The sequence below is a fragment of the Psammomys obesus genome, unplaced genomic scaffold (genome assembly GCF_907164565.1).
Source record: "Psammomys obesus unplaced genomic scaffold, mPsaObe1.curated_primary_1811, whole genome shotgun sequence".
NCBI classification, from domain to species: domain Eukaryota; kingdom Metazoa; phylum Chordata; class Mammalia; order Rodentia; family Muridae; genus Psammomys; species Psammomys obesus.
Window position 1 is genome coordinate 6,668,580 of NW_026591872.1, and position 14,866 is coordinate 6,683,445.

The following is a 14,866-nucleotide window of genomic DNA, read 5'->3' on the forward strand; positions in this document are numbered from 1 at the left end:
AATCAATCCGGCACTTTCTCAGAAAATTAGGAGTAGTGCTACCTCAAGATCCAGCTATCCCACTCCTAGGCATATATCCTAAAGATGTTCAACTACACAATAAGGACATTTTCACAACCATGTTTGTAGGAGTTTTATTCGCAATAGCTAGAATCTGGAAACAACCTAAATGTCCCTCAACAGAGAAATGGATACAGAAACTGTGGTACAATTACACAATGGAGTACTACTCAGCTATTAAAAACAAGGAAATCATGAAATTTGCATGCAAATGGTGGGAACTGGAAAAGATGATCTTCAGTGAGGTAACCCAGAAGCAGAAAGATGCACATGGTATATACTCACTCATAAGAGGTTATTAGACATATAATATAGGAAAATCAGTCCTACAGGGTTTCAGCTGTACATTCTTTGCTCTCATAAGAGAAGGGAAAGTTAAAGCCAGTTTAAATTTGGTCATCAGAATTCATATCTGCCTGAGTCTAAACTAGTGGTGTCCTGATTCCCCTGAAAGATTCCACCAAGATTACCAAGGTCTGCTTTGTCAATTGTTTTTCTGAATATAAATACTAATAAACAGTATGCATGCTTGTCTTCTACATTCAATACTATTCACTATTGGATAGTCCCTCTTTTTTCTTTGACTTAAGAATCAGAGGAACTACTATATGTGCAAACAACTGACAAGTATTTTTTCTGGTATTTCTTTCTATCTAAATTTTATAGTATCTCAATGATGGGAAACTCCTGTTTCTGCCAACGAATGTTAGGAGTGACTGCTAATATTGTTTGACTTCCTGATACTCCTTGATGTCATCCCTGCATGTATCAAACAGCAGTTCATATCTTAGGCTGACCTTTTCCTAGGTTTCTGGCAGAGAGTAATGGGTAAGTTAGGCATTATGAATACCTATTTATCTTATCTTGTTTTTCCTGTTTCTCAAGTTATTCCACTTCTGTGTTCATTCTTTCAACAGACACAGAATTATAGAAATGTAAGGTGGTAGCTAAGATTTCACTCCATAGAAAGGAAACTTCTACTTACCTTCTTGCAGTAAGTAACAACACTATGAGATGAGCACAATGAAAATTATCCAGTCAGGTTAGAGTTTGAACATTTCTCAGAGATTTGATTAACATCTGTGGCGAGATTATGAGGGAATAGTAGGGTTCTACTGGAAAAGAGGCATATGTTTTGAAGCAATGCTGTAAAAGCTATCAAATCTTGCCCAATTTAATGTCTCCTTCATTTTTATATATGCACACATGCATGTATTTCTATCGTGTTTAACTATAGTGATTATATAGTGGAGAGTAAATAGTAAAAATGGTGGTAGAGGAAGATTAAAAAAAGTAGTTTGGGCAATGGTCATTGAAAGTAGGGGATGTGTTGAAATTGTTGTTCTTAAGGCACTTAAAAAGATGACAGGGATAAAGAGGGATACAAGTATTTCTTTGAGCAAGAGAGAAATGGACAAAAGCAAGTTGGAGATCTTTGATGGCTTCCAAATAAAAGAAGCAAAATTCTGTGCTGGATAAAGTAGAAAAATGAGCAACAGTCTCCACTTTTCTACCTCCTAACTAATTTCTTCACTTTTTTTGTTTCACTTAAATATTTTCTATCATGTTCTAAGGCAGGGGTGACATTGTTTTAAAACTCTCATTTGCATTTCTACCTTTCATATTAGCTTTTTGTCTCATTGTTCTAATTAAGAAAAAACTGACAAAGCAAAACAACATATAGTGGCTGTATTTCCAGGGTATGTATGTGTATGTATATATATATATATATATATATATATATATATATATATATATATATATATATATATATATATATATATATATATGAAGGCATGGTGGCAGGAGCAAGAAGTAATTCATTATTGCATATCCATACTCAGTAAGGAGAGAACAGTGAATTCTTGTACTCAGCTTGTTTTCTCTCCTTTTCTATTTTCTTTTATAGTCTGGGATCATAACTCATGAAATTGTACCATGAGGATTACTGATACTGCAGAGTCACAATCTGCTTGAAGAAAAGAAAATTTGGTTCAACCTGATTTAGTTAGCTGGTGTTAGTTCAAGCTTCTAGAGTCTGCTCTGAACCATTTATTTTTGACACTTTTAATCACAGTAAAACTTTGGAAAAAAGTTGCCTCTAGACAAATATCAGAGTAAAGCTTAAGGTGTGCCTATATCTCAACAAACACTCCTTTGCAAAGAACATATCTTTTGCATAGTACCTGTACTCTTTTTCATAAGAATGGGTACTATTGACTGAGAAGCAACGTTCAGTATAAGGGAATAGGGAAGAAGAGTCTGGGATAAATATGAGTAAACTCTTTTGTAAAATACATGGGTTCTCTTTCATAAGAATGGATTCTGTTGACTGATAAACAGTGATCAGAGTAGGAGAAGCATCTGGGATAAACATAATAGTCTTGGGAGATTCCAGTGAAGCCAGGCTCTAGAGATAGCAAAGATCACCAAGTTATATACTACACCCAATCCAAGCTTCTGGGCAAAAGAAAGCATAAATCTCTTCTACTGAAGAGAAAATCATGTGTGTATAATATTCTTTGTTTCCAGATATCACGAGTACCTCATGCCCTCCATATGCCACTACTCATATTGGGCTGTTCTCCCCACTTTTATTTTTGCTTTTCCGTCTGGGACCACAACTTATGAAATGTTCCTACCCACACTGGGCTATTCTTCCCACTGTAATTACTCTAATAATAATAATCCTATCCAGTCATATGCAGAGGCCCATTCCTAGGCTATTCTAGTTATTTTCATGTTGACTACTCTGATTAGTCATCATTAATTCACCTCTTGTCAACTTGACACATAAAAATAATCACCTTTAAGATATAACATTATATTCTTTTTCCCTGCAGTCTCATTGTCATTTTATAATACTAAATATATTCATTCCAGCTTGAAAAGTACCCATAGACTTTCACAGTTCCAACACATTTAAAAGTGTATCATATAGAGGAGCTTCTGTGCCTTGGGTAATTTCCCTACTGGGAACCACCATAACTCCAAAGGTAAGTTACAGAAAACCATCATACTATGATACAAATAATTTTACCATTTCAAAGGAAAAGAATAGGGACAAAACAAGAAAATATTGGAGCAATTCAAGATCAAATCACTGCAGGAATATCATGGAATTTTATAGTTGCATGTTCAGTACCTCAGAGTCATGGTTGAATCATTTGGGTTGCAAAGAATGTGAGTAGCACCACACCTGTAGCTCCACTGCTTATAATACACATAATATCTTTTTTTGGTGAATTCAACTCTTTTCTTGAATCCTTTCTCAGTAGATTACTGATGGTTCTGCAACCTCTAACATTGTACAATCTCTATTATAGCACAGATCTCTCACTGATTATTTCATGTAGTGGCTTCCCGGGATCTTATTGCAAGGACTCTGACCTACTGCTTGTTGCCTGGTCCCAACAGCTCTCTGGAACCATCAGAAAAGATACCATGACTCATTTACTCATGCATCTTTCAAACCTACAAAACTACTACTAGGTAGACTGTGCTGCCAGGATCTCCTGCTAAGTTCGAAAAAAGTCTGGTTCACTTGAACATACTTCTATCAGCTTCTTAGTGCTGACCCTAGGGAAACACTTACTCATTACTTTTAAGGAGCAGTACATTCTCAGTTTAATCTCTCTCCTTGTATATTTTCATAAGATGGAGCCTTTACTATGTATGCTATTTCCCTCAGGACACCTTTTCTCTTCTTTAAGTACAAAGACCTCCTTTCCTTTTGATGACAATCTAATTTACAATTAGAACTAATTTCAGATATGTCTTATATATTAGTTTACATTCGCTCATATTTTTTCTGTACCAAATTACATGCTTTGAACACCATTCTGCTACACTCATTTTGTTTCTTCCATTGTAGAACCAGATGAAAGCAGTAAGCAGTAGCCATGCCATAACTGGAGTTGTATCATGTTTTGAAATTACTATAGAAAATATATGCCCATTGTTCCATATTCAGACTCACTCATACTCTCAGGATATGGGTAGATTATAGCCAGATTGTTTGCCATTATATCACACACATGGCCTATAAATAGTTCTCAATAAAATACATCTTCCTTATTGAAACTTCTTAAGTTGAGCTTCATTGATGATATTATTTTAACATTCTTATTTTCAAACTTATGACCAGAAGGGCCAGATAAGCACTGATTCCAGCAGGCTGTGTTTTTTTTGTTTGTTTGTTTGTTTTGTTTTGTTTTGTTTTGTTTTGTTTTGTAGAGCAACTGTCTTGGCTAGTTTTCATGTCAACTTGAAACTAACTAGAGTCATCTGAGGGGAGGGAACCTCAGTTGAGAAAATGTCTCCATAAAATTGTATTAATGACAAGACTGTAGGACATTTTTCTTAATTAGTGAATGATAGGGAAGGACTGAGTCCATTATGTGGTAGGGCCAACTCAAGGTTGGTGGTCCTGGGTTCTATAGGAAACCAGGTTGAGAAATCCATAAGGAGCAAACCAGTAAGCAACATTTCTCCATTGTCTCTGCATCAGCTTTTTTTAAATTAAATTGTATTTTTTATATTAATTACATTTTACTTGCTTTGTGTCCCAGCTGTAGCCCCCTCCTTCATTCCCTCCTCTCTCCAAGTCCACCGATAGGGGACGTCCTCCTCCCTTTCTATCTGACCCTAACTTATCAAGTCTCATCAGTACTGGCTGCAATGTATTCCTTTATGGCCTGTCTGGCTGCTCTTCTCTCGGTGGGGGGGGGGGGGCGTTGTCGTCTTTTGCCTCTGATTTTTTGCCCTATTTTTGTTCTTATCATGACTTCCTTTAGTGATGGACTGTCTGGTAATTTGAATGAAAATGGCCTTTATAGGCTTATAGGTAGTGACATTATTTAAAAGGATTAGGTCATGTGGCCTTGTGAGAGTAAGTGTAACCTTGTTGAAAAAAAAATGTGTCACTGTTAGTGGGCTTTGAGGTTTCAAAAGCTCAAGCCAGGTCCAGTGGCTCATTATCTCTTCCTGCTGTGTGATGATTAAGATATAGAATTCTCAGCTACCTCTCCAGCACCGTGTGTGCTTGCATGGTGCCATGCTTCCCACCATGATGACAATGGACTAAATTTCTGAGCTTTAAGCCAGACCCAATTAAGTAGTTTACTTTATAAGTGTTTCTGTTGTCTTGGTGTCTTTTCAGAGCAATAGTACACTAAGACAGACTGTTGAAGTTTACGAATACTTTCCTTCCTCAAGTTGCTTTTGGATATGATAGCCTATCACAACAGTATTAACAGTAGCTAATATACCAATGTTTTAAACTCCTCTAAATTCTGCTGAAAAAACAATTTCAAAGGCCAGAATACCACATGGTCAGGTTAAGAGAAAGAAAAAAAAGGTGTTTACCTAATTTACTCCTCTCATTGCTGTGACAAATGGCTGACAAGTAATAATGAAAGGTCTGTGTTAGATAACAATTCTAGTGAATATAGTCCATAATGTCAAGGAAGACATAGAAATGAAACCAGGAGATGTTCTGGTTCATATACAGTCAGGAAGTAATTGCTATGAATGCTTATGTTTAGTTCATATCCTCACTTTTATTCCATCTGAAACTCTAGTATGTGTAATGGCATTCCTTCCATTTAGGACAGATCTTCCCATCTCAATTAACCTAAATTAAAAACATAATCTTTCATAGACATTCACAACCAAACATTTCTTTCCATAGGAATTTTTTTGTAAGACACGATTTCTCTTTATAACAACCGTGGCTGTCCTGAAACTCACTTTGGAGAACAGGCTTACCTTGAAATCACAGAGATCTGCCTGCTTCTGCCTCCTGAGTACTGGGATTAAAGGTATTACTATCACTACCCTGCTCCATAGTGATTTTTAAATTCTATCAAGTTGTCAAACAAACATTACAACCATTTATATATATATAATTACATTTCTACTTCTAGCAAAAAAGAGAATCAAAGAAAGCAGCTTGAGTAAGAGTGTTTTGTGGAGTATATGTAGCTAACTATGTTACTAACTATGGGGTAAGGAAAATGCTTATTAGTAGCCTTTGAGAAGGAGCAGACAAGAACATAAAAGTTTTCATGATTTGAAAGCCTATAAACATGAGAAAATTGTGTTTTTATTTCTTCATTAATATATTTAATCATTTTACAGCCTGATTACAACCCCCTCCCTCCATTCCTTTCAATTACACCTTCACACTTAACTCTCCCATTCAACCATCCCTTCTCCTCAGAGAAAAGGAACCTCCCCCAATTGATAAAAAAGTATCTTGGCACATCAGTTCTCAGTGGAACTAAACACATCTGCTCCCACTGAGGCCAGACAAGGCAGCTCATCTATGGGAAAGGGATCCAAGGGCAAAAAACAGAGTCAGAAATAACACCTGCTCTGAATTTTGTGGGACACACATGAAGAACAAGCTATATGTCTATGATATATATGCAAAGGGCCTAGGTCCAGGCATGCTCTTTGAGTTCCCAGGGGCCCAGAATATTTGACTCTGTTAGTCTTCTTGTGGTGTCTTTGATACCTTCAGTTCCTTCAATCCTTCCTCCCACTCTTCTACGTAATTCCCTGAGGTCCACCTCTCATTTGACTGTGGGCCACTGTATCTGTTTCCATCAGCTTCTAGAAGAAGCTTCTCAGAAGACAATTATGCTAGGCTCCTGTTTGAAAATATAGTAGAGTATCATTAATAGTGTTAGGGGTTGGCTCTCTCCATGGAGTGGGTCTCAAAATGGGTTAGTCATTGTTTTGCCATTCCGTAAATCTCAGCTCCATGTTTGTCCCTACACTTCTTGTAGTCAAGTCAAGTTTTGTTTCAAAGGTTTGATGGGTCAGTTGGTGTCCCCTTCCCTCTAATGGAAGTCCCACCTGGTAACAGACTTCTTAATCCCTGATGCTAGGCATCACAGCTAGGGTCACCACCATAAAAGGGAGCCTCCCTTGTCCTAGAGTTGCTTCCCCAATTTCTGGCCTCTCTCTCAGTCCTTCCTCATCTCCTCTCTCCCACTCCTGATCATCACCCCCAATCCCTTTCCCACCACCTCTCCCATCCAGTTACTTCCCTCCATCTGCTTCAAAGGTCTATTTTATTCCCCCTTCTATGTGAGATTCATGTATCCTCCCTTGGGCTTTCCTTGTTACTTAGCTTCTTGGGGTCTGTGAATTGTAGCACATTTATCCTGACTATATGGCTGATATCCACTTATAAATGAGTACATACTGATATCCACTTATAAATGAGTACATACCATGCGTGTCTTTCTGGACTCAGGATGATCTTTCTAGTTCCATTCATTTACCTGCAAATTGCATGATGCCTTTGATTTTAATCTCTGAGTAGTTTCCATTGTGTAAATATACCACAGTTTTCTGTATCCATTCTTAGGTTGAGGGACATCTAGATTATTTCAAGATTCTGGCAATTATGAATAAAGCTGCTATGGCCATAGTTGAGTAAGCACACTTGTGGTATGGTGGATCATCTTTTGGGCATATGTCCCAGAAGTGATAGTGAGAAAGCACCACACTGATTTCCAATGCCATTGTACAAGTTAGCACTCACACCAGCAATGGAGAAGTGTTCCTTTTGCTTCAAAATCTCTCCAGCATGTGTTGCCACTTGGGTTTTAGCCATTCTGATGGGGGTAAGATTAATCCCAGAGTTGTTTTGACTTGCATTTCTCTTTTTTTTTTCTTTTTTTTATTATTATTTTTTTCTTTTTAGTTACATTTTGTTAACTCTGTGTCCCAGCTGTATCCCGCTCCCTCATTCCCTCCCCAACCCCACACTCCCTCCCTGGTCTCCTCCCTGCCCCTTTCCAAGTCCACTGATAGGGGAGGACCTCCTCCACTTTCATCTGACCCTGTTTTATCAGGTATCTTCAGGGCTGGCTGCAAAGTCCTCCTCTGTGGCCTAACAGACTGCTCCTCCCTGGGGGGGGGGCTAACAGCCTGCATTTGAAATCCTGTTAGAAATAGTCCGTGTTCCCCTTACTTTGGAAAACTACTTGGTTACTGAGCTACCATGGGCCACATCCGAGCAGAAGTTCTAGGTTATATCCATAGATGGTCCTTGGTTGAGTGTCAGTCTCAGAAAAGACCCTGTGCCCAGATATGTTTGGTCCTTGTAGAGCTCCTATCCTTTCCATATCATACTAACTTCCCTTCTTTCATATGATTCCCTGCACTCTGCCGAGGGTTTGGTTATGAGTCTTAGTGTCTGCTTTGAAACACTGCTAGGTAGAGTCTTTCAGATGCCTTTTGTGGTAGACTCCTGTCATAAGTTCAATGCACATCCCATTTGTCTTTCTAAATGAGGATTAATCACCTTCGCCTGTGTCCACTTTCTTGATTATCTTCTTTAGGTGTGTAGATTTCATTATGTTTATCATATCTTATAGGTCTATATAAGCGAGTATATACCAAGTTTGTCTTTCTCCTTCTGGGATACTTCGCTCAGAATGATCTTTTCTAGATCCCACCACTTGCCTGCAAATTTCATGATTTCCTCCTTTTTGATTGCTGAGTAGTATTCCATTGTGTAAAAATACCACAATTTCTGTATCCATTCCTCCGTTGATGGACATCTGGGTTGTTTCCAAGTTCTGGCTATTACAAATAAAGCTGCTATGAACATGGTTGAACAAATGTCCTTGTTGTGTACTTGAGCATATTTTGGGTATATACCTAGGAGTGGTATAGCTGGGTCTTGAGGCAGCACTACTCCTAGTTGTCTGAAAAAGCGCCAGATTGACTTCCAAAGTGGTTGAACCAGTTTACATTCCCACCAGCAATGGAGGAGGGTTCCCTTTTCTCCACAACCTCTCCAGCATGTGCTATCACTTGAGTTTTTCATCTTGGCCATTCTGATGGGTGTAAGGTGAAATCTCATGGTCGTTTTGATTTGCATTTCCCTAATGGCTAATGAGGTTGAGCATTTCTTTAAGTGTTTCTCTGCCATTCGATGTTCCTCTTTCGAGAATTCTCTGTTTAGCTCTGTTCCCCATTTTTTAAGTGGATTATTTGGTTTGTTGCTTTTCTGCTTCTTTAGTTCTTTATATATACTGGATATTAGCCCTCTGTCAGATAAAGGGTTGGTGAAGATTCTTTCCCAATCTGTAGGCTGTCTATTTGTTTTGATGACAGTGTCTTTTGCTTTACAGAAGCTTTTCAGTTTCATGAGGTCCCATTTATTGATTGATGCTCTTAGAGCCTGTGCTGTTGGTGTTCTGTTCAGGAAGTTGTCTCCTGTGCCAATGAGTTCTAGGCTGTTTCCCACTTTTTTTTCCAACTGATTTAGAGTATCTGGTTTTATGTTGAGGTCCTTGATCCACGTGGACTTTAGTTTTGTGCAGGGTGATAAATATGGATCTATTTTCATTTTTCTGCATGTAGACATCCAGTTGGTCCAGCACCATTTGTTGAAGATGCTGTCTTTTTTCCATTGAATGGATTTGGCTTCTTTGTCAAATATTGAGTATTCATAGGTGTGTGGGTTTATTTCTGGGTCTTCTATGTGATTCCATTGATCGTCCTTTCTGTTTCTATGCCAATACCATGCAGTTTTTATTACTGTTGTCCTGTAGTACAGCTTGAGATCGCGAATGGAGATACCTCCAGATGATCTGTTGTTGTACAGGATCGTTTTGGAGATTCTGGGTTTTTTGTTTCTCCATATGAAGCTGAGAATCTTTTTTTCAAGGTCTGTAAAGAATTGAGTTGGTATTTTGATGGGAATTGCATTGAATCTGTAGATTGCTTTTGGCAGGATGGCCATTTTCACAATGTTAATCCTACCAATCCATGAGCACGGGAGATCTTTCCATCTTCTGAGATCTTCTTCAATTTCTTTCTTCAAAGACTTGAAGTTTTTCTCAAACAGGTCTTTCACTTGCTTGGTTAGAGTCACACCAAGGTACTTTATGTTATTAGTGGCTATTGTGAAGGGTGTTGTTTCCCTAATTTCTTTCTCAGCCTTTTTGTCTTTGGTATACAAGAGGGCTTCTGATTTTTTTCAGTTGATTTTGTATCCTGCCACTTTGCTGAAGGTGTTAATCAGCTGAAGAAGTTCTCTGGTTGAATCTTTGGGGTCGCTCATGTATACTATCATATCATCTTCAAATAGTGACACTTTGACCTCTTCCTTTCCGATTTGTATCCCCTTGATCTCCTTTAGTTTTCTTATTGCTCTGGCTAGGACTTCAAGTAAAATGTTAAAGAGATATGGAGAGAGGGGGCAGCCTTGTCTTGTCCCTGATTTCAGTGGGATTGATTTAAGTTTCTCTCCGTTGAGTTTGATGTTGGCTATAGGCTTGCTGTATATTGCCTTTACTATGTTTAGGTATGTGCCTTGTATCCCTGATCTCTCCAAGACTTTAAACATAAATGGGTGTTGGATTTTATCAAATGCTTTTTCAGCATCTAAGGAGATGATCATGTGGTTTTTCTCCTTCAGTTTGTTTATGTGGTGGATTACATTGATGGATTTCCGTATGTTGAACCACCCTTGCATGCCTGGGATGAATCCTACTTGGTCGTGGTGGATGATATCTTTGATGTGTTCTTGGATTCGGTTTGCAAGTATTTTATTGAGTATTTTTGCATCAATGTTCATAAGAGAGATAGGTCTGAAGTTCTCTTTTTTTGTTGGATCTTTGTGTGGTTTAGGAATCAAAGTGACTGTGGCTTCATAGAATGAGTTTGGTAGTGTTCCTTCTATTTCTATTTTGTGGAATAGTTTGAGGAGAATTGGTGTTAGTACTTCTTTGAAGGTCTTGTAGAATTCTGCACTGAAGCCATCTGGTCCAGGGCTTTTTTTGGAGGGGAGACTGTTAATGACTGCTTCAATTTCCTTGGGAGATATAGGGCTATTCAGGCTTTCTACCTGATCTTGACTTAATTTTGGTAGATGGAATCTGTCAAGAAAGTTATCCATTTCATTTAGATTTTCAAATTTTGTGCCATATAGGCTTTTGTAGTATGATCTAATAATCGTTTGTATTTCCTCAGTGTCTGTAGTCCCCATTTTCCTTTCTGATTTTGCTGATTTGTATGGTTTCTCTCTGCTTTTTAGTTAGTTTGGCTAAGGGTTTGTCTATCTTGTTGATTTTCTCAAAGAACCAGCTTTTTGTTTCATTGATTGTTTGGATAATTTTATTTGTTTCTAATTGATTGATTTCTGCCCTTACTTTGATTATTTCCAGCCTTCTGCTCCTCTTGTATATATCTGCTTCTTTTTTTTTTCTAGGTTTTTCAGTTGGGCCATTAGTTGTTTGTACGTGATGTTACGGATTTCTTCTTGTAGGCACTTATTGCTATAAATTTTCCTCTTAGCACTGCTTTCAATGTGTCCCATAAATTTGGATATGTTGTGCCTTCATTTTCATTGAATTCTAGAAAGTCTTTAATTTCTTTCTTTATTTCTTCCTCGACCCAGCTGTCATTGAGTAGTAAGTTGTTCAGTTTCCATGTGCGTGTCGGCTTTTTGTTGTTTCTGTTGTTGTTGATGTCCAGCTTTAGTCCATGGTGGTCAGATAGTATACAAGGGATTATTTCAATCCTTTTGTATCTGTTGAGGCTTGCTTTGTGACCAACTATATGGTCTATTTTGGAGAAGGTTCCATGTGGTGCTGAAAAGAAGGTGTACTCTTTTGAGTTTGGGTGAAAAGATCTGTAGACGTCTATTAGGTCCATTTGATTTAGGGATTCTGTGAGTGCTTTTATTTCCCTATTTGGTGTCTGTCTGGTTGATCTGTCCCTTGATGAGAGTGGGGTGTTGAAGTCTCCCACTATTAAGGTATTAGGATCAATGTATGATTTAAGCTTTAATATTGTTTCATTTACGAATATAGGTGCTCTTGTATTTGGGGCATAGATATTCAAAATTGTGATATCCTCTTGTTTGATTTTTCCTTTGATGAGAATATAGTGGCCCTCCTTATCTTTTTTGATTAACTTGGGTTGAAAGTCTATTTTATTAGATATTAGGATGGCTACTCCAGCTTGTTTTCTGGAACCATTTGCTTGAAAAACATTTTTCCAGCCCTTTACTCTGAGGTAGTGTTTATCTTTGTTGCATAGGTGTGTTTCTTGGATGCAACAGAATGTTGGGTCCTGTTTCCGTAACCATTCTGTTAGCCTGTGTCTTTTTTATTGGTGAGTTGAGTCCATTAATATTGATAGATAATATTGACCAATGCATGTTAGTTCCTTTTGTAATGGAGTCGATGATCTTACCTTGTTTCATTGCTTGTTTTCTTTTCATTTTTGTTGGGATATTATCTGTATGCCCTGTTTTCTTGGGTGAATTCGTTTTCGTTGGATTGGAGTTTTCCTTCTAGTATCTTCTGTAGGGTTGGTTTGCTGTATAGATATTGCGTAAATTTAGTTTTGTCATGGAATATTTTGTTTTCTCCATCTATGTTGATTGAAAGCTTTGCAGGGTATAGTAGTCTGGGTTGACATTTGTGATCTCTTAGAGTCTCCATGATGCTTGCCCAGGCCCTTCTGGCTTTCATAGTTTCTGATGAGAAGTCTGGTGTGATTCTGATAGGTCTACCTTCATATGTTACTTGGCCTTTTTCCCTTGCTGCTTTTAATATCTTTTCTTTCTTCTGTAGATTTAGTGTTTTGACTATGATGTGACGTGATGTGTTTCTTTTCTGGTCTAGTCTATTTGGTGTTCTGTAGGCCTCTTGTATATTTATGGACATCTCTTTCTTTAAGTTGGGAAAATTTTCTTCTATGATTTTTTTGAAAATATTTTCTGGACCTTGGAGCCTGGAGTCTTCTTTTTCATCAATTCCCATTATTCTTAGATTTTGTCTTTTCATAGCATCCTTGATTTCTTGGATATTTTGTGATTGGAATTTTTCTGATTTTACTTTTTCTTTGAGAGAAGTATCAATTTCTGCAAGTGTTTCTTCAGCTCCAGAGATTCTCTCTTCCATCTCTTGTATTCTGTTGGTGATGCTTACTTTTGTGGTTCCTGATCTTTTCTCCAAGTTCTCCAGCTCAAGAGTTTTCTCATTTTGTGTTTTCTTTATTGATTCTAATTCTGTTTTCATGCCTTGCACCATTTCTTCCATGTGTTTGAATTTGGATTCCTGTCTCTCTACGATGGACTCTATTTCTTTGTTCATTTCCTTTTTGTATGCCACTAATTTTTTCTCTACTTGTGCCTCTATTTGTTTGGCTATGTTTGCCTGTGTTTCTTTAAGGGTTTTGTCTATTTCTTCTTTCATTATCTCCAATTGACTGGCCAACTCTTTGAAAGATTTGTTCATTTCCTCCTTATGAGCCTCAAATAATTGAGCAAGCATGGCTTTAAGGTCATTTTCCTGTGCTTCTGATGAATTGGAGTATCCATCGATTTTGGGGTTTGCTGGTGAAGTCATGATGTCCTGATTTATATTGGAAGTGTTCTTTCGCCTACCCTTGGCCATTGCTTATCTGAGACCTTCCCTGTTTGCTTTTGGATTCTGCCGATCAGACTGGTACTGTCTCTCTCTCGAGTCTGGAGAATTCTTCAGGAAGTTGAGAGAGGTCCCGTGTCCTTAGCGTGTGCTGAGGACTAGCTGTACCTGTGGGAGGAAAGTATGCAGGCGCAAACAGAGGCAAATGCAAGCGTGCGTGCGTGTGTATATGTGTGTGTGTGTGTGTGTAAGTGGGCGTGGGCGTGTGTCTCAAGGGACAGAGTGATGGCTAATGTTGAACCCTTGAGTGTGTGGGAGGGGCTCTGCAATGTATGTGTCGCAGGCGCTAGTGATGATCGCAGCACAATTTCTGGCATTAACTGCCTTAACTCCTCAATTAGACCCACAGAGCAGGAACTTCAATGTTCCAAGTGCCCCTCTGTTTCCCAAAGTGGGTATATGGGTGGGAGGGGTTCGATGCCTGGCTTCTGTTTTAGCAGGACCCAGGATCAGTGGAGCTGCAGATTCTCAAGGGTTCACTCACTTACAGGCAGGTCACTTGGCAGAGAACGGGGTATCTGGGCTCTCTGCTCTCTGGTTTGGCCCTGCTTCTTTGATGTGCTCCGCCAGTTCCGTGCTGTTGTCACTGCCAGGTTATGAGGTCTTGCTGCAGCTGGAGATTTCAGGGTGGTCACGTCAGTGGGAATCGGGGTAACCAGCCTTTCTGTTCTCTGGTTTGGCCCTGGTTAGTCTTAAACTGGAGGGCTGATGTGCCCCGCCAGCTCAGTGCTGCTCTGCCGCCAGGTTATAAAGTCCTGCTGTAACTGGAGACTGGGTTGCTAGTCCAGATGCTTTCTGGGAAGTCCTGGGGTCTCTTCACTGTGCTCTCCAAGCTTGGGAGGCCCAGCGCCTGGTGTGTCTAGCTTGCATGGCGTTTCTGTCTGGTTTTGGTGAGTATATAGCGTATTCTCTGTCACTGTGGGATTGGGCGGGCCGTACCATCAGTGATGACGCTCCTGTGGAGCTAGTATGGCATCTAGCAGACTCGGGCCCTGGGAGGATGGTGCAGCCGCCGCGCGAATCTGGGGCTCCAAGACACAGTACTGCTGGCCTTTGCCGATAAAGGGCTCGGGGCTCCGCCTCAGTGGCTGCAGGCCCCAGGCAGTTAAGTCTGCGCTGAGAAAGGCGAGTCCGCTGTGCCGAGGAGGAGGGAGGTCTGGGGGAGGGGAGTGCCAAGAGATCAAAGGATAGTTTCTCACCTTCCCCAAACAAGTCCCTGGGTGACTGGAGACCAAGGTTTTTACCTCCTGCGATGTTCCCTGTTGTTTAGAAAGCCTCTCCGTTGTTTCCCTGGCTTCAGAAGTTCTTCCACTCATCAACTCAGAACTTTATCTCTT